At 34.5% G+C, this 27,744-nt stretch overlaps 1 non-coding gene across 1 annotated transcript; it reads right to left on the reverse strand.

Annotated features, from left to right (window-relative positions):
- Positions 1 to 12,199: 12,199 nt before the first annotated feature.
- Positions 12,200 to 12,311, reverse strand: LOC118009709. Its single transcript, XR_004678997.1, has one exon. It is a non-coding gene; the product is annotated as a U6 spliceosomal RNA (small nuclear RNA).
- Between the last annotated feature and the right edge of the window lie 15,433 nt (positions 12,312 to 27,744).

Here is a 27,744-nt window from a genome sequence, read left to right on the forward strand (position 1 = left end):
TACCACTTTGAAACCACTTTGAAATAGGTTCTGGATCAAAGTAACAAATTCTTTGAATCTACCCTCTGAAATTTCAGGTTTCCTCTTTTGTTTGAACACATAGAGAAAAAAAAAAGAATTTTCTCGACAAGCATAAAACTGAAATAACATAATCAGAGGGTTAAAACCACCAGAGTAATATCTAAATACAGTTTGTACTTTTTTTTTTATGTAGAAAAATAAGGTTAGCCTCTTCTAACATTTGTTGATGTCCTGAAATTTTTATTCTACTTTTTGTTTTAAAATAATAAAAAGGGGTGCCTGGGTGGCTGTCAGTGAAGCATCTGCCTTTGGCTCAGGTCATGATCCCAGGGTCTTGGGATGAAGCCCCACATTGAGCAGGGAGCTTGCTTCTCCCTCTCCCTCTGCCTGCCACTCCCCCTGCTTGTGCTCTCTCTTTCTCTCTCTCTCCCTCTGCCAAGTAAAAAACTAAAATCTTTAAAAAGATTAAAATAAAATACAATAATTTTAGAAAATAGGCTTTGATAGTGAAGAATATGCCTTCTGACTATTGGCAGTAACCCATTATTAATATACTTAACCAGAAACAAAATAATTCTAAGATCTTCCAGATATTATATGAAATCACAGATAAATGGGCAAAGAAATTATCAAGAAGATTTTACTATTATGAATGAATATATTTAAGGCTACATGTATCCTCCAAAACAAAAACTTCCTTAATGATTCAGCCAAGTTCTTCTTATAGACATAGGGCTTCCAGTGCTAAATTGGTTGACCAATCTTCAATGAGATGATTATGATAAAATAAAAATCAATTGTTACATTGAAATGGAAATCTATGATTATATTTTTTACATTTGAACTTCAAAGATATCATTTATTGATTCTCAGCACAAACCATTGAGGAAAAATCAGTTTAATTTTTTTTGAAATTACTAAAAACAAATTAGCTCAAATGACTTTCACCAAAAAATATCATTGTACATCATTGCATTATTCATCTTTTCTAAATTAGATATGCAGCATGTTCCGGTACTTGAGTGTAACTAACATACCAAGTAACTTTCTTTGTCATTAAACTTTTGTTGTTTTTTATTAAAATGTTGATAGGTGTGGTACACTGTGCCCTCACTTTTAGCTTCTCCCTTTCGTTTTTTGGCAGTAGGCAAGGTGTCTTGCTGTCTCTGTAATATTAATGGTTGAACATTTCTTGCAAAGAATGGAATATAGTGTGCTGTAGGAATTGCATACAAAATCTTCAGTGAGTGGAAAAAAGACTCCAGGACCTTGGATGTCAGTTCTAGGAGAGACAAATTTATAGGTATAACAATCTGTCTTTTAAAACTGACACCTAAGGTCCTAGAGGCCTTTCCCCTATCACTAAGGATTTTTCATGCATTTCCTACAATATGAAAAAACTGTGAGTGTAACATTTAAGACATTTTTGCTGCACATAAAAGGGACCTGCCAGTTCTGTTCTAGGCCCATACAGAAAGTCAATTTTAATATTAGATTAAAACTTTATCTTTAATCTAATTTTATTTTTTTAAAAGATTTTATTTATTTATTTGACACAGAAAGACAGCTAGAAAGGGAACACAAGCAGGGGGAGTGGGAGAGGGAGAAGCAGGCTCCCTGCTGAGCAGGGAGCCCGATGCGGGGCTCGATCCCAGGACCCTGGGATCATGACCTGAGCCAAAGGCAGACGCTTAACGACTGAGCCACCCAGGTGCCCCAAAACTTTATCTTTAATTTTAAAAAAAGACTTTTACACCTCTGCAATAAAGAAATCTTAAAAGCTTGCTCAGCAATTTCATATTTCACCAGGAACTAATAATAAAGCAGCCATATGCACTTGCAGCTCAGCAGGCACCAAGTGAGGGATGTTTTCTTTGGGGCTTGCTTGAAGAGGTGCTGTTATCACACAGAGAACTGCAGCAGAAATACAAATGATTTGCACTAGAGGCCTGAAGGGCTAAGTTCAAGGCTAAAATATTGGACAACACAGTACCAGGGGAATTATGCCAAAACTGTTGGAAATGATATTAAAGTATTGATCAATCAATAGGGTCATGTAAGCACAAGAGCTGATTCCACCTACAAAGTAATAATTTCTTTTCAAAGATTCCTTTCTGTTTATGACCAAAATGACATTACTTTGTCAGAGTCAAGCCAAAGAGTAACAATTTGGATTACACCAATCCATGAGTATGGTATCTATCACTTAATTTACTTAGTCTTGCTTTTGTTTCTTTTAGCAATGTTTTTTAATTTCCAGTCTACAGGTCTTGTATATATTTAGTTGTATTCATCACCAAATATTTCATGTTTTGGATACTGTTGTGTATAGTACTTTTAAATATTAATTTCATGTTTTATTGCTTGTAATGTGTCTTAACAGTGGTGTTGTTTGCCCATAAATACACACTTTTCATAACTCAGGGACCTGTACACTTAAAAATAGTGAATTTTATTGTATGTAAATTATGTCTATAAAGTTAGCTCAAGAATAGTTCTGATAAGGTAGTACTTCTTTATAGGATTTTGCAGACAAGTGAGACGATTCCTATAACATGCTTATTACATTTCCAAACAAAAAATATGTACTTGACAAAAATTAGCTATTAATATTTTTGAATTCTGTATTGATACTTATTTTTTTTACCATAAGTTAAATGTTCATTGTAATATTCATACTTGGGAATTCATACAGAATATTATCTGCATATACAAACATGATATATTATGAACATTCTAAAAATATTTTAACTTTATTGACATAGGATCCTGTAAAGACAGGAAATGTTGGTTTAAATCCTGCAATCTGAGCCCTCTGAAATTATTCTTGGTTTAGTACTTTTAATATTCCTTTTCACACCTCGGTCTTGCTTGCCCAGAATTCAACACTGTTTCACTTCTGACTTTATAACAGTTATGCTCAGAAAATTTTAATTTGTGTGCTTTACTCACATTTTTCCTCAAAGTTATCTGCTGACACAAAATACCTTCTAGGCTAATCTTAGAATAGGGTGACTGTGTAGTATTAGATACCAAGTTTTGTTGTGTTCATGTAGTTCACCACTTATTATTACATGAACTGTCTCTTCTTCCATTCACCACATTCTTGGTAGTAGGTATTCAAATCCCTCTGGGGTGGACTTACCTATGTGCAACATTAATTATGGTAATAAAGCAGGAGTAATAGTAGTAATTAGATATATAATGTACTGCACGGCAGGCAGTTCTAAGTATTTTCTGTATGTAGGCCATTTAATACACAAAACATGTATGAATTGGGTACTAATTATAGTCCTATTTGCAGAATTTGTAGGACAGTGATTAAGTGGCTTCCTAATTTCTCATAATCTTTAAGCAGCTTCAAACCAAGGGAGTCTAAGTCCAGTAGCCAGGATCTCAAACACTGTATTATTTTACCTACCACTCAAAATTCTCTTTTTAAATAAGATGAGTAACTTTAGTTACAATGAATTATGGGACTTAAATGATCCATGGTTAAATCAGTGATTTTATATCCCCAAGCTAAAACATAATGATAGGCATTGATCTTATATTTTTAATATTTAAGTTCAAGGTGACTATGTAGTCAAAACTCACTTTCAAAGTTACATGTTGTAGCTTCACAATCTACCTTTAAGTTGTTAGTCCTCCTTGGGCAATTAACTTGGTTTCCAAGTAAGAGTGCATGACATTATGTTTTCATAAAACAGGATATGTCCCTGTGCTTCAATTAACTTAAATCTTAAAGATATGCTAGCTGTAGTTCTTAGATGCCGTCAAGAAGTTTTGGCCACATAAATTTTAAAGGTGTTTCTGAGTGAGTTGCCTAAATATAATGAATGTACAGTGAATAATATTTTACAATTTGAAATAATGAAGACACTATTTTTGCCTGTATCATTCCTGGTTCTTCAAATAATGGCTATTATACTGCATTTAATTAGCCTTGAGCTCAGTCAAACTCAGTTAATATATACATATCTATAAGCCTTCTTAGCTTATAATACTGAAACATGACTACCAGAAAAGGCACAAAGAGCACAGTCGCTCAGATTAAACTTCATTTTGGATGAATACTTTGATCCAAGTAGAATCCTGTTAAGAAGCTCATGTGTACTTTCTACTTGTGGTGATGAAATGAAATTTAGTTTAATTCAACATATTACATTTGAATTCTTTGAAAAGATACAGGTATTTGACTAGTGGCCTATTTGTGCTCAGTTTTATGACCTCTCTATTCACAAAATAAGTTTCTATACAGCTTTTCAAAGTCAGTGATGGTACAGATCTGTCTCCATCATCACATCCTAGGCTATGCAATATGTGTCTTCTATAGTTTGATGCTGCTCCATTGTAGGTGTTTCTGAAAATAAGGCCACTGGGAACAGCTTCTAGCAAAGAAAGTATGGTGTAATGAACACCTAGTTTACATTCATTCTTATTTTGTCAGTGAGGACTACTAAAAACTGGCAAAGCAAGATTTTTTTTTTTTTTTTTTGCTCAATATTTTAAAAAATTCAGTGCCCCTTGTGATCTAGTACATAATAGAAAACATTTGTGATGCTTGGAGTAAATTTACAAAACCAGTAAAATTGAGATAAATGGATTCTGTTATTTGGACCTGTAGCTTCTTGGAGTGATGATGATGATGATGATGATGATGACATAACAATAGCAGCAGCAGCAATAAGCCACTAAAAGTATGATTGAAAAATAAAAAATAGTTAAGGAGGCCAGGTCAGTAAGTAGATCTGAAAATGTCAGTACTAGAAATAAAAATCAGTAAATACCACTTTGTTAAATATTTTCTAAGTAATGAAACAGGACAAAGGGAAAATGGGAAGTAGTTACTTTTAAAATATCTATGCAAGAATACAAAGGGGGTAAATATGATACCATTGTGGCCCTACTTGAATTACTGTCAAATTTGCTCAGCTCTTTCTTTCCCATAACCTGAAGGAAGCGCTTGAGGTCTTAGCGGCCATTTTGAGATCACTCCCCACCCCTTTCTTCAGTCTCAGTTCAAATATTAGGAACCATACAGTCTTAGCCTTTAACTGGGACCTTAATTGGGCCTTTGGTGCCCTAATTATGAATAAGGTAATTACAGCAATTAGGCGAATTAGAGTAATAATTAGTAATTATAAAAAAGTCAACCTAAAGTGTGTTTGATACATACTTTCAAAATAGATGTTTAAAATGATAGCACTCACCTCAAAAATCACAATGTATTCTACTCTATATCTTCCACTATACAAGGATTAGAATTTCAGGAAATCAAAATTTTATATATATATATATATATAATATATAAATTTAATTAGACACACATATATATTTCTTATAATGAGTTTAATTCTTAGCCTATCCCCCATGCTTTAAAGAAAGCATATTTGCTATTTGTGGAACAGAAAAAAAGATTTTCCCCCTAAATTATGTGAATAATTCCTATAAATTAGTAATGATCAGTACATTTGCCTAGTCAGAAGTATTAAAATGTATGCACAGGTCTGACAACAACTTATTTTGGAGAAAATAATTTCAATTTATTTTAAAATATAAAGTCTATGGTCATAAAAACTTTTTTTTTTTAAAGATTTTATTTATTTGAGACAGAGAGAATGAGAGAGACAGAGAGCACATGAGAGGGGGGGAGGGTCAGAGGGAGAAGCAGACTCCCTGCCGAGCAGGGAGCCCGATGCGGGACTCAATCCTGGGACTTCAGGATCATGACCTGAGCGAAGGCAGTCGCTTAACCAACTGAGCCATCCAGGCACCCAAAGGTCATAAAAACTTTTAAGAGTCCACCATACAGTTTCTCTTAAGCCATAAAGGTTGTGACAATTGACTAATTCAGAAGAAACAAGTCTAGATTAGGCGATTTACAGGTATCTAATAACTCATTCAACCTTATAATAAACCTACAGGGGTTGGGATGGAGTTGATATTATGCCCTTTTTAAAAAAAAAGTTTTTATCTGAGTACAGTTGGCACACGATGTTACCTTTGTTTCAGGTGTACAAAATTGGAATTCAACATCTGTGTATGTTATCCTGTGTTCACCAAAAGTGCAGCTACGTCCACCTGCTATCATTCACTATTACAATATCATCGACCATATTCCCTATGCTGTGCCTTTATTCCCAGGACTTATTCACTCTGTAACTGGAAGTCTGTATCTCCCACTCCCCTTCACCCATTGTGCCCATCCCTCCAGCCCCTTTCCCTCTGGCAACCATTTTGTTCTTTGTATTTATAGTTCTGATTCTGCATTTAGTTTGTTTATTCATTTTGTTTTTAGATTCCACAGAGGAGTAAGATCATATTATATTTGTCTTACTTAGTGTAATTTCACGTTGCATAATGCCCTGTAGGACCGTCCATTTACCCATCCAGACACTTAGATTGCTTCTGTATCTTGGCTATTGTAAATAATGCTACAATAAGCACAGGCAGGGGTGCATATATCTTTTGAATTGGTGTTTTTGTTTTCTTTGGGTAAGTACCCGGTAGTGATATTATTGGATCATAGGGTATTTCTGTTTTCAGTTTTTTTGAGGAAACTCCATACTGTTTTCCACAGTAGCTATACCAGTTTACATCTCCACCAACAGTGCATGAAGGTTCTTCTTTCTCTACATCCTCACCAACACTTGTTATTTCTTGTCTTTTTGATTCTAGCCATTCTGGCAGATGTAAGTGATATCTCATTGGGGTTTTGATTTGCATTTCCCTGAAAATTAGTAACACTGAACATCTTTTCACGTGTCTGTTGACCATCTGTATGTCTTCTTTGGGAAAATGTTTATTCAGGTCCTCTGCCAAATTTTAATCTGATTGTTAGTTTGATGGTGTTGAGTTGTATAGTTTTTTATATACTTTGGATATTAACCCTTATCAGATTTATAATTTACAAATATCTTCTCCCATTCAGTAGGTTGCCTTTTTGCTTTTTTGATATTTTCCTTCACTGTGCAAAAACTTTTTATTTTGATGTAGTCCCAATAGTTTATCTTTGCTTTTGTTTTATTTGCCTTAGGATATTATGTCCATTTTTTAAATGTTTAAAAAACTAGCCTAATATACAGCTAAAACAATAAATGACAGTGTTGGGATTTGAGCATAGATTCAATTCCAAAACCCACACTCTTTTCAAAATGCCAGACCATCATTTTTATAGGTGAATTACTAAAAAATATAAGCAAATGCCTAGTAATTAGCTTCAATTTCTAGATATTTTTAGAAAATTAAAAAAAAATTTCTTCTGCCACTGTTCATGTTAAATGATAAAATGATGCACTTTATTGCATCATTAAAGTGATTACTTCTAATATTTGAATTGCTTTCTGTAGCTATGTCTCACTTATTTTCTAACTTTGTAACTATCAATTGTCTGTTGCTCACTTTTTTTTAAATCTTCCCTCATAATCCCTTTCCCATAATGATATATTCTTTTCTAATGAAATAGAGTACAATTAGCTCATTCTAATTTTAACCAAATCTATGTGTGCTGATTAAACATAACAGACACACAGCCAATTCATTTATTACAATTGTCTTGACTAGAACTTTGACAAAAATAATGATAAAATTAACTAACATACTGTAGTTCATTACTTAGACTACTTTCATATTATTACTGTCTTGGCAGGACTGTTAGGGAAATAGTTATCAAACTCTCAGACAACTATCAAACCCTGGCCTGGCTACTTGCAGCTGCAAGTGCTCTTCTCAAAAATGAAGATTTAAAATCTATGTTTTCTATTTGTTGAGAGTTAAATAAGATACAATATAAAAACCACCTGATTGTATGCCCGGGAACATAATTTGAATGGATGGTAATAAATTATAGCCATAATTATGAAAAGACCCTAATGAAGTTTTGATGAAAATGCATCCTAGTGATTATTTATAGCCATGAAGCTCACTCCCAGTAAAGTTAAACTAGATATTCCTCCGTATATTGCCAAGCTTAACAATACTGCTGATTTAATTGAGCTTCAGGGAAACTGCATTTTTTCAAACTTGTTTCAGCTCATATTCTGGAGGAAATTGTACTTCATTTCATTTAAAATAATAAAATATGCCAACAAGAAAATATGTTTGTGATTTCTTATTAGAATCACTATTGACATTACGAATGAAGATGTCAAAGACACATAAAAATGCCAAAAATTCATGTCAGTTTATCTCAAAGTTTTAAATGTAAAAGTTATAATTTTTATTTTCTGTTGACATATCTTCAAAACACTGATAATTTCGTCAGGTTTGTCCACAGTACAGATAAGAACACTAAAGGCATTGTTTATTCCTCTTACGGTTCTTCTGGTTTCTATCATTTTAAAATTCTTTTTTGATAACTTCCATTTCTTTCTGAAACTATCTGATTTTGCATTTTGTCTACTTTTTCCGTTAGAACCTCTAAAATACTAGTCAGAAATACTTCAAATTTTTTGTCTGATCTTTCCAACATCAGTATCATATCTGAGTCTAACTCTTAGACTTGCTTTGTCTCTTCAGACTTTTTTTCTTATCCTTCTGTGTACTTTATAATTTTTGGCTGGTGCTAGAAATATTGTTTAGAATAGATCACTAAGGGTTGGTTGGGTGGTTATTTATTTATTTATGTACATATTTATTTATTTATTTAAATTCTTACATAATTGTAGCATGGACACAAATAACATTAATTATTTGAAAATTTTAAGCTCATTTTTATGGCTTAGCATACAGGTCAATTTTTATAAATGTCCTATGTGTACTTAAAAATATATGTTTTAGTGGACACATGTCTAGATATAAAGTTTGTAAATGATATTCCTTAAACATAGTATACAGAGCAGTCATTTTTTTGTTGTTTTTGTTTTGAGTATCTACCAATACCTTATGAAGGTATTTTTAAGTCTCTTGTTACATGTTGGTATATTTATCAATTTCTCATATGAAAGAGCTATAAAATACGCTTTATATCTTTGAAGGTGTTATTTTTACATATACATTTAGAGCTATTACATCTCCCTCATACGCTGAGTTTTTATTACTCCATTACATTTTTTAACCTCAAAATGTTTTTCTTTTAAAATCTACCTGTCTGAAATTGTATAATTACATCAGTTTTTTGCTTGTATTTGCAGGGGAATTCTAATTTGTATTTTATAATTTAAACATAAATCAGTCTTAAATTTAGGTGTGTGACTTAGAAGCAGAAGATAACTATATTTTGTGTTTTGCTGAGACTATTACAGATCATTTTTCCCTCTATTTTAATATTTTCTCATTTTCTTCATATTGTTTAGTTTCCAAAGATTATCTATGTGTTAAGTAACTATTATTTATTATTATTATTTCAACAGGTTGGAATTTGGTAAAATTCTTTGAATAATCCTGTAAAATTGTTATCCATTGTATCTTCAAATATTTTTGGCTTCTCCATTCTCATTTTTATTTTTTATATAAGTTTTCTGTGGATCTTATCATTCTATTTTCCATTTTGTCATCTCTTTTTCATATTAGCATTCATATTGACAGCTCTTTTTTCTCTCTCTCTTAGTGACATATTAAGTTCTTCAGATTTCCCCGCCCTCCCACCCCTACTTTTGGTCCACCAATTTTCTATTCATTTTGTCCAATCTGCTATGTATAATATAATCCATCCTTTACATGCTTTTATTTTAACTGTGTAGTATTTAATTGCATAATTCAACTTCCACTTTAATCCACCAATCATATATTCAGTCAACTATTATATTTTATTTTTAAGTTTTTCAAATTTTTTCTAATTATTTGATCCTTTACATGTAGTTTTCTCATCCTTACTTGAAATTTTAAAAATTTTAAAACTTTTTTAGCATTACACATATTAAAATATGAGTTTTGTGTTCTAAAATATAAAGCCTTTGTATGTCTCAACCTATTACCTTTTTTTTTCCCTCACCTTCATGTTTGGTGCATTATATTCTACACGTTTATGATTTTTTTTTAATTTCAAGTGTTTTTTCCTTGGAACTTTATAGAACTATGACACTGAGCGTAAGTAACGTTCTTTCAAAAAGGATTTGTCTTTATATCTGTTGATTATTCAAGAATCATACTGACTAGGAAGACTGTAATTAGATTCTCACCTTGATGAGATGGATTATTTTTTAAATTTTTCTTTGGTTTGTAGACTTTTTCTTTGTTTGTATATTTTTGCTCCAAAGTAGGACAATCTGAACTACAAAAAGCAAATGATGTCCATGAGGTATTATATATTCTCCAGAGGAACTTCTTTCCTCCTTCTCCTAAGTACTAAAACATCAAGATAGGCAGGTTTCATTATTGTCCCCTACTTCAAGAGAGTTTACTTCTTGTTCACATCTGCATTGATTGTATGGCCCAAACTGATCACAGTGTTGAGCATGTGTGCACATGTATGTTGTGGGAACAGGAGGGTCTTTTGCTGGATTCCATCTTGGACAGAACCCAGGCTTTATCTTGATTCATTGCACCCCAGACAACCATTGTGTCAAAAGCTCAAGTTCTCCCAGGACTCCTCCTTTAATATCCTTTTTTGAACTCTTATCTGATCTTTACTTTTGTGACTTCTCAGCAATTAATACAAAGAACTTTAGTTTTTCCAAATGGCAGTTATTCCAAGATACCAGTTTTATATACTACTAGCAACAGAAGTCACAAATGAGTTTTTAAAATTATAAAACAATTGGGGTGCCTGGGTGGCTCAGTCATTAAGCATCTGCCTTTGGCTCAGGTCATGATCCTGGGGTCCTGGGATCGAGCCCCACATCGGGATCCCTGCTCTGCTGGAAGCCTGCTTCTCCCTCTCCCACTCCCCCTGCTTGTGTTCCCTCTCTCGCTGTGTCTCTGTCAAATAAATAAAATCTTTAAAAAAAATAAAAAATAAATAAAATAAAATTATAAAACAAGCATTTAAACTGCAAATTTATACACTAGAGTTACTCTTAAAGGACCAGGATTACTTTAGTAACTCAGAGTAACTTCAAAGTGTAAATCAGTTTAGGAACTAATTTGTAAGAGTAAAATATCCAACTATAACTTCCTTATTTATACACTATTTTTTAAAAATCTGATCACCTAGTGAAAAAAATTGAAAATATGAGTTTTCTACTTTTAAAAGCTTTAATTGCTGAGGGTAATGACTCTGAAAAGAAATTATATTTTTATTGCCTGGGACGTTTCTTCCGTAGCAGAATCTGTTCATCATAGCAGTGCAAGTCTTGGGGGATTGTGTTAATGGACCATGCTGCCACCAATAAACACCTTGAATTGGTAGTTATTTCAGAGAAAAAGGAAGTCAATCTTTTATAGACTGGGTCTTTTAAATGCACTGTGAAATAAAGGACACATAAGCGTAAGAGTAATTATTCCCATTATGCATACTTTTATGACTCAAGATACTGAGATAACAAGGAAAATAAATGTAAAATAAGCATGTATGGAAAGCTCATCAAGGATGAGATTCTCAAAGAGTGTATTAGATGAAGAAATGTGAATGGATAACACATCTATAAAATTTTTAAAAATCAATCATGTCACGACATAAACATAGAAATATCTTATAAATTGATACTTAATATCAAAATAATAAGCAAGTAAATCACTTCTTATGACAGATTATATATCATGGAAGGGAGGCATTAGTCTTTTACATCCAGTGTAAGTTCTATTATTCAGGATACTTCAAGAAAATCAGAATTTTTATATTAAAAGTAAATCTCTCTTATCTAAAGGAAAAATAACAAGTTATCAAGACTTTATGCTAAAGTAAAGTCTCAGAGAAACCATTCTGGATAATTTCATCATCCCCTACTATGTCATCTCCTCAAAAGAACTTTTTTTTTTAAGATTTTATTTGTTTATGAGAGAGAGAGAAAGCATGAGTTGGGCGAGAAACAGAGGGAGATGGAGAGGGAGAAGCAGACTCCCGACTGAGCAGGGAGCCTGATGTGGGGGCTCAATCCCAGGACCATGGGATCATGACCTGAACTGAAGGCAGACACCTAACCTACTGAGACATCCAGGCACCTCCAAAAAGAACGTTTTAAATAAAGGAAGATAAATATTGCCACCATTGTTTGGTTACATGGGATGCTTTGGAACACATAAATATCAAGAATTTTCTTGTCCTTCAATTATATACTTTCGAATATACTGTAAATTGAAATCTGGGTGGGGAGATTTTTCACCAATTTTCATGTGATCTTTGTGCAGATGCCACGCTAATCTTCCTTCCATCATTCCAATTTTAGTATATGTGCTGCCAAAGTGAGCACTGGGTAGGGAGACTTTTAAATATAAAATTATTTAATATTGAAGGGAAGTGAGGAAAAATGTTTAGTTTATTTGAACAAAGTTCATTGACAACCTAAGTATTTCAAAGCGATCAATATATTTAAACCATCAAATATACCATTGAACCATCATATTAGATACCTTACTTAATTTCTGGCAATTCTTGCCATTTTTCAAGGGTTTTATTTTACTGAGTACTTGACCTTGAAGAAAACATTCTATCTTGTGAGTTCCTGGACTACTTAGCTTTTACTTATGACTAGAGTTAGTTGTCAATTTATTAGTTATCGCTGCGATAGAAAAACTGGATGTTATGTAAACAGTGAAGAGAGATCCTTAATTTAGATTTCCTCAGGGAATTAGGGACAGTTAAAGATCACCAGGTTGCAAATAAGCTTAGCCTTAAAGGAAGAATTAGAAAAACATCAGTGAAAATGTTGAAGAAAGCATTCCAGAAAGAACAATCAGAATGTGCAGTCATGAAGACATAGAAATGCATAATCTTGGGTGCCTGGGTGGCTCAGATGGTTAGGCGTCTGCCTTCAGCTCAGGTCATGACCCCAGGGCCCTCGGATCGAGTCCCGCATCGGGCTCCCTGCTCCTTGGGAGCCTGCTTCTCCCTCTGCCTCTCTCTCTCTCTCTCTCTGTCACGAATAAATAAATAAAATCTTTAAAAAAAAAAAAAAAAAAAGAAATGCATAATCTTTTAAAAAATAATTTTAGGAGGAGTGATATGTCCTCCTGAATTGGGTGAGGTTTTGATGATGTGGCAAGAGTATGAGGCTAGAGAGCAAATCTGGGGCCAAATTATTGATGGCTTTCGGGAGCTGAATGTAAACACAGGAGTGACAAACTAAGTTTTATCTTTTACAAACACCTTAGGTTCTTTAGGGTGGGGTGCAATGACAGGATCATATAGGAAGATGGTGCAACAATACAGGTGAAAAAAATTAATGAAAGGGGGTCACCATCAGTATAAGAAGGAGAGGGCTGATTTGGAAGATATTAAAGAGATAACAGATATTAATATCTAATCTATGTGTCTAGCAAATAAAACAAAATTTGTCTCGCACTACGCCGTCCAAAAACATGTCCTCTAGCCACACGTGGCTATACATACTTAAATTTATATTCGTTAACATTAAGAAAATGTAAAAGTTCAGTTCCTCAGTAGCATTAGCCATATTTCAAGTGTTCAGCAGTCCTACGTGGTTAGCAGCTACCATTTTAGAAAGCATTGATATTAGACGGTGCCAGTGTAGAGTGAATTCCAGATACTTAATGTGGGCTACCCTGGATTAAGAAGAGTAAGTACTCGATATTTGCGGTCACTTTGAGTGGGAGATGGGGATGCAATGCTGCAACTGTACTTTCAGGTACTGCACTTTCAGGTAGGACCAGCATATCTTACAGATCCAGATGTAAACCAGGGTCCGGTGTTTTATTTCTAGTCAACTGGTTGTATGAGGCAATAATTGTGGAAAGGAGGCAATGAAGAAGAAATCATTTTCAAAAAAAGACTGAGACATTTGCTTATGCAAATTATTTGTATCTTCTGGCCTTTCCCAACCCATTTTATTATTTCTACTTGATGATAATTGCTGCACACGTCCAACTTTAGAATAAATGGATCAGACACGGAAAACTCAGGCTGCATGGTTATCTCATGTCTCAGGCAAGATCAGCCTCCCCTTCAATCAAGGTGTTGGTGACCTTGCTTTAGTCTAGAAACTGGGTTCAAGGCCATGATTTTTCCTCGTACTGATTCAAGTCAGATTTTTGGTCACCAGATCTAGAAGGTGTTTTTTTTTTCTCTCTTTTATATAAGTCATGCAATACTCTAGTATGCTCTCCATCTATTTGATTTCTTGGAAGGTCAAGATCGATGAGGTGCTACCAGAAATCCCTATGGGCCAAATATGTCCTTGCTGTTCTTCATAGTAAATTGTTGAAAGATATTCTCTGTGAATATTTTCATGCTTTTACATAATCCAGGCTTTCTAAGTAAAGAGGATGTTTGACTAACAAAGGCTTTGGAAGCTAGAGATAATGTATCACTCTGAAGAGGTTTACAGGATTGTCTTCCTGGAGCCATTTCTTTACTTTCATGTTGAGATCTGACTTTATTCCTGGGTCAAGTAGCAAGAAGAATCAGTGCCCTCCTTTCAAGTGTCTGCCCCCTGGGAGATTATCAAAGTTTTTAAGAAAAGGAAGGCTCATTTCCTCAGGCACAGGTGGTCAGGCTACTTAAATGGCACAGGGAGGCTTTGAGTTTTTACAGTTTCTTCTAAGTCCAACTTGTTCAGGGGTTAAGCTCCAGTTTAATAAAGCAGGAAATGAGATGAAAGGCAGCAAATTGATAACTGCCACAAAGTAGGATTAATTTTTTGAAAAGGGAGAAATTGCCAACAATTACTGCAGATGTAAAGGCTTGATTAAGATTGTGTCAGGAAAACAAGTTGGTTATTTGGCTCAGAAACAGTCAATATTTTACTCTACCTCTTACTGCTGGTGAAACACAATTTATCAATACATTCTCCATCCTTGAACCCTACTGAGATACAAACTATCTTTCTCAACAAAACATTATAGGCACAATGGTCACTTCATGCCTAAAATAAAAATTCCATTTTGAGATAATTTAATATAATAAAATATATTTTAATAGAGATTGATGGTATTTAACTGCATTTAATAAAAGCTCTCATTAAAATTAATGCCCATAATAAGGTGTGAAGATGGATAGTACACCTAATACTATTTACTTTTTGTGGAAACTGAGGAACACAAAAAATTAAATGACCCCAAACCACTGAATGATTTAAGAATTAAATTTTCATTTGTTGTTTCATTGTTGACCAACATATATTACTTCCTTTATGACAACAGCTATTTTCATTAATTATTTTCCTCATTCAGGGCAATGGACACTAATCATCACACTACCGTGTTACATATTATATGATGGTAATCTCCATCTCACAGTCCAAGGGAAAATACATATATATTCCATTGTGTAAGGGAAAGCAGATACATGTTTTCTAGGTAATGGGGCTTGCCAAAGTTAGGAGAAAATTAGATAAATAATGAGTAGTTTTCTTTTAAGCCAATTGAAAATAAAAGGTAAAAACTTTCCAATTCATCCTTTCATTCCATCTGCCATTTTCACACTTTATTAGATCAAATGTTCTACTCCTTCTCAGCCATTTTACTCACCAAAAATTATTATCCATATTCTTCTGTATTAACATAAGAACCCCTGGTAGATGCACTGCTTCGGTGCTTACCTAGTATGATAAAAATTTCCCACAAATTTTTTCTTCTGCCTTCCCATTCATGTGTGCACCCACTTCTTATGCTGATAGATATTCACCCATTCCCTGCTATGGGTACTACTTCCCCACCTTGAGGTTATAATGCAAAGTAACCTAGCTGTTTTGTATCCATCCATGTTCCTTTTGTGTCTGTCACTCTGTAATTACTCTACCAACATCGGAGTCTCACAAGGAGTTAAAATAGGATTAAAATAAATACTATTTTTTATTATTTGTTGATGGACTACTTATAAACCAATGTGATTAGTAGTCAGTCATGAGAATGGTGAAAAGAAAAAAAAGAAAGAAAAAGGATGGTTTTCTTAGAGCTTTTGCTGTTAGCTATGGTCACATGCTTATCCCAATGGCTATTTCTGTGAGAGCTACATGTGGATAAATGAGGGAAAACTGTGGTCCATTGTGAGGATTTTTTTAACACCTATACAAATACAGTCGTCTTTCTATCTTCTGGGATTTATGGGTAAGGGAAACAAGAGCCAGACTGTATAAAGGTTCTTTAACTCAAGCTCTGATTTATTATTTGGGAACCAATAAAATTCTTAATCCAAATTGACTTAGGATGTAATTTTCCTTATTAATCTAACCATTGGAGGGCAATTTTCTAATTTCAGTTAAACTTAAATATAAGGGGCGCCTGGGTGGCTCAGTTGGTTGAGCGACTGCCTTCGGCTCAGGTCATGATCCTGGAGTCCCTGGATCGAGTCCCGCATCGGGCTCCCTGCTCGGCAGGGAGCCTGCTTCTCCCTCTGACCCTCCCCCCTCTCATGTGCTCTCTGTCTCTCTCATTCTCTCTGTCTTAAATAAATAAATAAAATCTTAAAAAAAAAAAAAACTTAAATATAAGAAAAATAACAAAGATAATAACAATAATAGTATTAATTGCAAACAGGTAATAAAACAAGCTCTATGCCAAGTGTTTTCTATAAATTATTTCATTGATGCTCATTACCATGTTATTTATCAAGAAAGTGAGAATTAAATGTATTAATTTGTTCAAGAAGACACCAAGAAGTTAAAGAGGCCAGCAGTGTATCAAGTTCACCACAGTGAGTCACACATAAAGAAAAACCCTAATAAACCTCAAATCCTCTGCCTTTATAGAGGAAACAAATCAGATTACTTTCTCTGACTTGCTAAATTCAATTAAGTATCTCTCCACTGGGACAAGAATTCACAGAAAAAAAAAAAAAAAAACTGTTCTACTCCCCCACTATACTAATATGCTGTATCTTTTATGTACAAGTATATTAATGAACTTCAACTGATACAAGGTTCTTAGAGTGTGGATCATGGCTATCTCAGAACCTATTAGTAAACAACCCTGTGTTCTTTATTCACTGCTTTAGAAATAATAATAGCTATGTGTCAAGCATTGCACTAAGAGCTTTACATATATTTACATATTCAGTTCTCAGAACAAACCACAAAAGGTAAGTTTCACTATCCCCATTTGGAGATAAGGAAACTTATGTTCTGTGAAGTTAAATAACTTGTCCAAGATCTTAGAGCTGGTATGTACCAACCCAGGATCTGAACCAAATTATGTCTCTGAAAGTCTTTGATCTTAATAACCACTATATAACATTTGCTTTTTAACCACTTTGAAGCAAATTATTGTTATTCTGAAAAACACATATTTATGTCAAAATTATGTACCATATTCTCTCACACCAACAGTCACATGCATAAATACAATTAATAACAGATTACTATAGAAATTTAGTTCCTTTTAAAAGCAAAAGTTATATTTTATTGATAGTCCCTGAAGTTCCTAGATTACCATCGACTCTATAAATATTAAATCACAACAACAGATCATTTAAAACATTCAGGATCATGCAGTTAAAAACCAAAACAGTAGAATTCACTTTAATGTTGCTATATGTGAACATGCTCTCTAATTTGATTTTGATCCACACATGTTGCTCTATGACAGAAGGACAGATGTTGCAAGATAATTCACCTTTATAGGTAGATTTAATTTACACCATGTTGGAGTGAAAATGTTTGACAGAGCTCTTTAATTTTTCTGCTATATAGGAATATAATAATCACCAAAAAAAAAAAAAAAATCCTGTCTTTAAATGACAGATCTTTGCGTAGTCTAATCTAGAATACCTGCAGGAGGTGGGAATGATCTGACCTGTTGTATAATATTATAGTGAGGTGTGATGCAAGTTTTTTAAAAAACAGACTTTACATATGAGGTTCCCCAGTCAGGAAAGACAAAGTTTGTTTCAGGTATAAAAACACTCGGTCTCCGTGTCAAGAGAAAGAACTCCACATTGCTTTGTAGCACCCCTGGCAGTTGATAATGGAGAGCTGTTGGCAATGATTACGGAGGCAGATGCTTACCTGTTCTCCTACAGTGTACAATCTTGGCTTGATGACAAGGTGAGGAGAAGGAGAAGCTGTCACAGAATGGGGGCAACTGGCAGCTGGAACCCTAGCGGGGAAGGGTAAACTGGTCACCCAGGGCTGCTTGCTTGACTGTAGCAGATCTCATCAATCATGCCAACATATGCAGCTGCCTGAAAATAAACAGGCTTCTCAGACAGGAGACAAAATGAGGCAAATTAAAAGACCAATAATTTAAACAAATCTGTTTCCAGTTTCACAGCAAAGATGGATGGATGAATTCTGCTGATAGACCCAGATTTCTGGTTAATTGATAAAAGTCACTGACACATACCAATGCAGTAAGTTTAAACATGCCATTCTGAAACACAATCCTTTCATAAGTCCTTTAAAAGTCTTTTTTTTTTTAAATATAGGCATGACATATTTTTTTTAAATCTATCGATTATAGATTTTTCTAAAACTATTACTAAAAGAAACATTGCAGCTGTAGGAACCCTACTGAAGTATACATCTTCTTGTTCTATCCAAAGCCCCGAATAAAACCAGTGGGACTGTAACAGTGACTGCATTATTATGCTCATAGCGAAAGATAATCCTTTTTATTTTTATTTCATTTTCCTTTATCTTATTAGTCTATTTGCTGATCTTGAAAAACATCTATTACTTCCTCATTACACCCTCTCCTTTACTTCTTTTCTTCTGAGCAGGTTAGCATTATTTTTACCCTTTCCTAAATATGTATATACATTATTTTCTGAACATTCTTTTAGAATTCCTCATAGTCCTGCAGCAACCTTCTATTTCACATCAAGAAAACAAATTACTTGCAGTCCTTCCTTTTTTGGCTTCTAACAGACCTCTACCGGGAACTCTTGACTAATAACTGTAGATTCCCTAAGGTTAAATGATGATGAACTCCACCATTAGAAACTTAGTGGATTTACTCCTTGTTATCACATTTCTTCCTTGAGTCTACCCTTTATCCATCTGATTTAGATTAAAAGGACCCAAGAGCTCATGTCCTTTGTAGTGATGTGTTCTGCATTTATATGCTTTATGATTGTTACCCAGTGCCCTACAGAGAGCACTGAGGGGTCTAATGAGACAATATCACAAGGTGGTGATTTTCTTTTTCAAATCTGACAGTGGTGCAGAAATTAGAGAAAGACAAAACTAGCCGGAGGTCAATGTAATTCTCTCGTCTCTCAGGCTCATCTCCTGACACAGGTGGTGCTCCAGCTGCTGTTTGTCTGCAGGGGAATAACCATCGCCGGCGGCCCCCTACACACCTGGCAGCCGAATGCAGGGACATAAGAATCAGGTTCGACATTGCTAAATGGGAAGCATCCACCTGCCTTCCAAATGTCTGCTTTTCTTTAATCCACACTACAAGACGGGCTGTTGTCGTTGTTCTTGTTGTTTCTATCAGTGCTGAGAGTTCAAATTTCTCCTCACCTAGTAGATTGCTTAGTGATCTGCCGCGGCAGCTGTCTCCACCTCAGACATCTCTCCGAAACAAATTAATAATTATCTTAAGCTAGCAGTTCTTTTTAACCTTTCTTTAGAATTTGGAATAGTGTGGGATATCTCATAACAATATAATTGTTATTGTTACAAGAAATTAGTTGGATTGGAACTTGGAAATCCAAGAAAATTAGTTGGATTTTAGTACAGTGGTGTTTTGTAGTAACAATTACTGTAAAAAAAATAAAAAATATATTTAAAAAATGAAACAAAACTATGGAAAACATGGCATTTGGGGAGAGGAAAAAGAAACTATGAATTCAGTAACTAAAGCAATGACATTTTGCACATCCACAGGTAATATTCAGACATCTGGGTACTCTAATTTTATTTATTGTTTTGGACATCTTCCTAGTACATATACATCAAAGATTCTTTACTGCTTACATTGGATTTCATCTCTCTATCAGATGGTTGCTGTAGCCATTTTAGAATCCCTGGGACTAATTTCCATAAGTGCAGTGACAGCCATGATTTTTTCAGCCCTCTAAATCAGTACTAGTGATAACCTGGGTTCCACAAATCTGTCCATTATCACAATTTGCTTTGACTTCAAAGAATGCCCATTGTACATGTGCACTCCAAGCTTCATTAGCTCCCATGGCCATGCCATATGTTTACAAAAAAAACCACAAGATTATGCACACAACACTCCAAGCACAGGTTAAAACAGTCATGAAGAACTGCCTTGCACATCACCCCATATCTCAACACATTTCAACATAAGCATTTTTGCCACATTTTGTGTGACACATAATAAGAGCATCATGAGGGGCACCTGGGTGGCTCAGTTGGTGGTCATGATCCCAGGGTCCTAGGATCGAGCCCCGCATCAGGATCCTTGCTCAGCAGAGGCCTGCTTCTCCCTCTCCTTCTACTTGCCACTCCCCCTGCTTGTTTTCTCTCTCTCTGTCAAATAAATAAATTTTTTTAAAAAAGAGCATCATGAACTAGGTCTAAGCTACTGTGCATGAAGTCCCATTATAATTAATTAGTGTTGTCATAGCAACACCTTTTATGATACTGCTTGACACCCACAGGAGGCGGTGGAATGGGGTAAACCGTCTAAAAAAATAATTTTGTTAATCTCATCCTCAACCCTCTCATGCTACTATCTTTTTCCCCCTTTTATTTTAATCATTTTTGCCCTTACCTTGAATCTCTCTCTCTCTCTCTCTCTCTCTCTCTCTCTCTCTCTCTCTTTTTTTTTTTTTTTTGCAGAAATTGATAAGTCAAACCTAAGCACAGGATCAGGTGTTAATACCAATTTGCTTGCATGAATATTGAGAAGCTAGCACTAGTTTCCTGTCATGCAAAACAAACACAGTATTTATTTTAGTAAAAATATTATTTTTTTATTTAGCTTGATTGCCTACAGCATGGAAACAGCATGCCACATTTGACTATTAGTAATCACTGCCCTGCATCTACAGTATACCATCAGAGAGATGGTATAAAAAAATAGTATTTTTTTCTTATAACAAAATCTATGGGGCTAGCTATGCTTGTTAGCATATTTATAAAAAATAATCTGACTTGGAAAGGGATTTACAGGCCATTTAGTACAGCCCCTCCGATTTAAAGGTTTAGAAACAGGGAGAAAGAAATATCCAGAGGTCTCATGAGTAGTTAACTGGAACTGGGACATGAACCAAGGTCTCCATGTTCCCTAATTGCTATACTTTATACCAAATTACAAGCTGCCTCCTGTTACACAGTTGTAACACACACAGCATCCTTACTGAAGATATAAAATAAATGTAAGGAAAGCTGTGTGCAAAGGCTAGCTTCAGTGCATGACAGTCTTGCTTCGTTGGTGTTGGAAAGGCCATGCTAGTGAGTCAGTGGGCCAGATTTCTGTCTATATACCAGGATTAATTTAAAGTAAAACTGACTATGAGAGAGAAAAGAAAGCCCGAATGGGCAGGAAAATTTAGCATCGGGAGAGTATGGCTGTAGGTAAAGGGTAGGAGTCTTTGGATATCAGGAGTATTGTGGAATTCCAGCAAAAGGTAACAAGTGGGTGCTGGCAGAGCTCCAAATCAAGGAATCTGGAAAGATGCAACACACTGTGATCCAGCCAAGAGTCAACAGAACAACAGAATCCTGGAATCGGGATGTAAAGAGGCAAGCAACAAAAGCAAAACAGCAACAAATGTCCTTACAGTATTAGAACCGAGTAAAATGTCAGAGCTCTATACAGGGTTGACAGAACCGGCGACATCATTTGGGGGGCTCAGTGCAAAATGAAAATATGAGCTCCTCGTTAAATCATTATTAAGAATTTCAAGATGGCAACAGCAGAGCATTGAACCAAACGCAGGGCCCTTCTAACTGTAGAGAGGCTTGGAATCTGAGATATGCATTTTATATAATTTCTTGAAGCTAGAATTTGGTTTTGCCAATTGAATGTATTCATAGTTGATTAAAAAGGTAGGAATAGGCCAAAGGTTTTGGCTATGGCTACTAAGAAGCTATTTGATGTGAGTTCTTTGAATCAGAGGTATGGGTCTCCATTCTCCAGCTTCCCTGATATTAAGAGGCAAGTGTTAGAGGGTTGAAGCTTTTGCTTCAATCATAACCCAAGAGGTTGCCTCAGAGTATTAGCTCCCCCAGCAGATTGTTGTTGAATTATACTAGGAATTATTCAAGGAGGTTCAGACTAGAACCTGCTGCCTTAACCCTCCTAACAATTTTATGAGCATCTAATTCCCTGTATAGATCTCTTCCTGCTTAAAACATCTAACAGTTTCTGTTTTCCACTGAACCTTGTCTGATTCAATGAAATTCCCTTGATTCTAAAGGTGGAGGTTAAGACTCCCCAGCAATAATTTTGTAACAGAGATTCTGGTAAGCTTTTCTAAGGTACAAGTGACATGACTTCAATTTACATCCGAAGAAATGTACTTGTGGCCAATGAAAGATGGACAGAGGAATTTTAAAAAGAAGTACTGATCTATCATTCATGATGTGTATTAGTTTCCTAGGGCTGCCATAATACACTACCACAAACTCCGTAGCTTAAAACAACAGAACTGCATTCTCTCACAGTTCTGGAGGGCAGAAGTCTATAGATTGTTTATATAGAGAGAGAAGTCTCTCAAAGTGTCAGTAAGGTTGGTTCCTTCTGGAGGCTCTGAGGGAGAATCTATTCCACACCTCTCTTCTCGTGTCTGATGGCTACTGTCAATCTTTGGCATTCCTTGATTTGTAGATGTATCATTCCATTCTCTTCCTTCATTTTCACATGAACTTCTCTCCTGCGTGTTTGTGTCTTCTTCTTTTCTGTCTGTCTGTCTCTCTCTTTCTCTTTTTTTTTAAGGATTTTATTCATTTATTTGAGAGAGAGAGCACGAACAGGGAAGGGCGAGCAAAGGGCAAGGAACAAACAGACTCCCCGCTGAGAGGGCAACGCAGGGCTGGATCCCAGGACCCAGTGATCATGACCTGAGCCTAAGGCAGATGTTTAACCAACTGAGCCACCCAGGGACCCCTCCTTTTCTGTCTTTTATAAGGACACTCATTTTATTTAGGACCCACCCAAATTCAGCATGATTACTTCTTAAGATCCTTAGCTTTAATTATACCTGTAAAGACTCTTAGCACAAATAAGGTCACATTCTAAGCTCCTGGATTGACATATATTTTGAGGGGACATCACTTAACTTGCAACACTAAGAAAATAATGAAATTAAACTTACTGAATTTTGTTTGTTTGTTTCTTACGGTTTCCTTTTTAATAGAAAATAATGTAAAGTTAAGATATGGAAATTGACCTTTTGAAAAGAAGACTTAAGCAAAATGGATTTAGAAAAGGACAATTCCAGGCTTTAAAGGACTGGTTCTTGAAATGAAAAACACGACGTTTTTAAGTTTCAAAAATTGCAAAATTATCAAGATTTTCAATTTCACCATAGGAAACCAGCAATCTTTTCATTGTTTATCTTCAGATATCAGTACTACAAAAGCCAGGAATAACAATGTTTTGCTAGAGTTCTGTTTATTTATTTGACAGAGAGAGAGACAGAGAGAGAGAGCACACACAAGCAGGGGGAGTAGCAGGCAGGGGAGAAGCAGGCTCTCCGATGAGCAAGGAGGCTGATATAGGACTCGATCCCAGGACTCTTGGATCATGACCTGAGCCAAAGGCAGCCGCTTAACGACTGAGCCACACAGGCGCCCCTAAACAAACAAAATCTTAAAAAAAAATCTTAATTACAGCAAAACGTAGTAGTGATTTCAAGTTATAATAAAAAGATATTTAGATAATGCAAAATAAAGGGGTTTTGAAAATGATTGTTTTAATATCTTCTTTGAGTTAGTAGCTGGTCAATAGTGTAGTAGTAGTAGTAATGTAAAATCTTAAACTGAATATTTAAAAGGAACCCATGTATTTATTCAATATATACAATACCCATACTAGATATAGTAAAACAAATAAACAGATGTTGAATAAGTATCCATATTGACATTCATGAAATTAGAGAAAATCATTCAGTTTTCAAAATTTGTTTCAGTTCTCTGGTAAACAAACTTTAATTTTGACAAAACAGGAGTGCCCGGATGTCTCAGTCAGTTAAGTGACCGACTCTTGGTTTCAGCTCAGGTCTTGATTTTATGGGTCATGAGATCGAGCCCTGTCTTGAGCCCCCTGTCTAGCCCCACCTCAGGCTCCACGCTCAGAGGGAGTCTGCTTGGATATTCTCTCCCTCTGCCCCTTCCCCCACTCATGTGCACACTCTGCTCTCTCTCAAATAAATAAATCTTTAAAAAAAATTAATTTCGAAAAAAAAATTAATTTTGACAAAATAGTATTGTTGATTACATCAATGTAAATCACTCATTTAGAACCTCAAATTCTGTCTATTCTGACCATCTCATTTAAATAATTTAAAATAACAAGCAGCTAATGTAACATACTAGCAAAAGAGAACAATCAATTCATTGGTCGGTATTATTGTAAATTATATTAAAGAATATATAAAAATATTTGTAACACATGATTAATTTCATAGCCATTCCATATTAAAGTAAGAGTATAAAAATAAGCTTTCTTTGTATTTTAGGTGAAAATTATTTGAATTCTTGATATTGAACTAAGGGAAAAATATATTTGTTAGGCTTTTGAAGATATTGTTAAGCTTTTGAAGATATTGTTAGTTTTCTTTAAGCAGCAGGCAACACCTGCTGTTAAGTCTGTTGATTCTTGTTTACTAAGCAAAACTCTTGGTCTCTGCCTTTTGAACAGCTCATTCAGTAAGCAGAGAAGGGAAATGTGAGTTTTATTAGAGCAGGGCTAATATATTCACTGCTAACAAAGCCAAGATAATAAATCACATTTCAAATTCTTCATTCAGAAGCCAATTGCTAAATATTCATGTCCATGATTTTTAAATTTTGTACATTTACATATGAATAGTAAAACTGGCCATTGATGATTATGTGTAACCTGACTCAATGATTGAAGTCATGGTATTCAATAAGCATAGAATATCATATGAAATCCAAAATTCAAATTCCCATCGTGAATTTCATTACAATAACTAGTTCATTTTAAGAACTTTAGAAAAAAATAAACACATTTTTGGAATTTGTAAAAGATTTTTCATGAAAAACAATGATGAACTGACCTTTTTGCACTCTGTTTTTATTTTAATTTGTTTTCTCTAAACCCAATTTTGCATTCTAAATGAGATATCCATTGGTTCTTACTTACTCTCTGAGAATAGTTAATTTTTCTCATTAAAACTGGTTTATTATTTTATTATTTAAGGCTGTGGTTCTCAAACTGTACTGCATCAGAATCACCTGGAAGACTTGTTTAAACACAGTGCTGGGCCCCAATACAAGATTCTAATTCAGTAGGTCTGGGGTCATTGTGCCAGAAAATTGGCATTCTACTGAGTTCCCACATGATGCTGACTATCCTGGTACCGGGGCTACACTCTGAGAAACATTCAAAATGAAGGCACTTCTTATGTCTCATCTGTGCACAAATCTATTTTTAAAACAGAACGAAACACAACATAAAATGTAACTTTCCTTTCTGATGGTTTGGAAATTAATAACTGATGCCAAACCACAATTTTTCATTGAAATTACAAGTGTGAGTTTCAAATGTATTAGTCATGATCCTATAAGTGTTCATCGCTGATGAAGGAGAAAACATATATCTACAAAAATAACCCTATATTCTAATAATAGTATTGATAAATGCAAAGGTAGTTATACAACCATAGGTTACTTTTAGATTTGATTGACTAGATCAATCTACATTTAAAAACACTAACTTTTTTAAATTATATTTTTAGTCCATCTAGTGCCAGGTTGGCCATAAAAAGGAGAATAAACTTTAAAAATAACACTAATTAAAATACATTATTCAAAATTACATGGTACATTTTATAACAAATATGTTATTCCTCAATCCCATTTAAGTTTAAAGAGATGGGGAAATCAAAAGTGCCAGTACTTCAAGCATCAAAGGAGTTGCTCCAATCAAATAAGCTAGTAGAAGTCCATTCCTATATAGAGCACTATTTCAGAGCATGATAAATGTCAACAGCCATGCCACCACCACCTTAGAGTCCCACCAGTGGGGATAGATTATGGAATTCCTCACACAGAAATATTTCAAACACAAACTAGAAAGTTGTAACCTTAGGGGTAGCTGAAGCAAAGAGAATGTGAATTGAATCCTTAACAAATTAGCTAGAATGATTCAGAGAATCAGTCTTAGAGATATGGAAAGGCAAATAATCAAGAAAAGAACACAGTTAGACAGGGAGGCATTTCTTATTCTTTGAGAACCAAAGGGAACTGGTTTTAATCAAAGAAAATTTTCAATAGTAAAAATGGTTCTGAAATCAAAGTTTTAGAGTAGAAAATATACCTATTTGTGGGTTCCACTTTTTTTTTTTTTTTTTTTTTTAATTTCTAAAAGCATTTCTGGCCGTACTAATTGGGCCTGAGTTAGATCTTCAAGGTAAAAAGCTAAATGAATCCAAATGTTACAAGATGGGGACTTCAAGGTCTGAAAACGAACTTAAACCTATACAACAGTATTTTAATATTTTTAAAGTATTTACTCTTTCACTATTAGACAAGTTCTAGAACTAATTTTTTGAGTCAAGAAGCTTGAGATCAAGATTTTTCTAAGCAATGAAGGGAAGCTGTGAAAATAAATGTAAAACAAAACATTTGTACTATTTCAGAGAAATTATCAGTTGACTTTCTGACTTACAAAGAGATGAAAGGAACAAAAAGATAAAATTAAAAGAAAAATAGTTTAGAGCACCTTGTGCAAATATTGGCAACCTACTATTATTACTGTCAGGTTTTGCGATAACACTTGAGAGTGAAAATATAGTTCCCATTATCTCACCGGACTACTGGAGAAATAATACAAAAATCTGCGTAAATAAAATATTGTTCTATTTTTCTATTTAAATAATTCAAAAGTTTTAAGTAGTTATGTCATAAAACAAAGCTGGCTATTAATATACACATATATGAATAAGTTATTTATAGTAAACTAGAAAACTCTCTAAATCAAGAGTTAGAAAACCTGATTATTTTCCCCTTGCTTTTTACTAACTTACTACTTAAACCTACTTTAAATCACTTACAATTTCTGAATCTCAGTTTCCTCATCTTTAAATTATACACTAATACATTCAGGGCCATTTGAGTTCTTAAATTGTTTGGTCTTTTGAGTATATTAGTTACTAATAAATAATCCATCAACTAATGTAGATAGTACTCTCTATAAAGTAAAACATGTTCGGAAATGCTGCGTTCAAACCTAACATGAGTAACACCAGAAGTGAGGCAGAGGAATTTCAGTTTAACTTCTCATCTGCAAAATGATCAATAATCTAAAGTTCTCAGGCCAGCTATACAAAGACAGCATGAGAGCATGGCAGAGTCTGCATGAGTCCTAATAAAAAGGAGTTTAAAGCGAAAGGGAGTTAGTAGCTGAGTGGGTAAACAGGGGTAGTGACTAGCAGAGGAGGCAGTTTGAAAGAGAGGGAAAAACAGATCAATCAAAAGTTAGCTTAACAATCAGGGAGCAACTACAGTAAAGGGGGTTCTGAGGGAGTTCAAAGACATTCAAGTAGTTTATGTCCTTGACATTTATAAGATCCCAGATTTGAGGCAGCTTACTTAAAGGAAGCAACAGAGAAACTAACAG

This window comes from Mirounga leonina, unplaced genomic scaffold (genome assembly GCF_011800145.1).
Source record: "Mirounga leonina isolate KUSES-001 unplaced genomic scaffold, KU_Mleo_1.0 Mir_127, whole genome shotgun sequence".
Taxonomy (NCBI): domain Eukaryota; kingdom Metazoa; phylum Chordata; class Mammalia; order Carnivora; family Phocidae; genus Mirounga; species Mirounga leonina.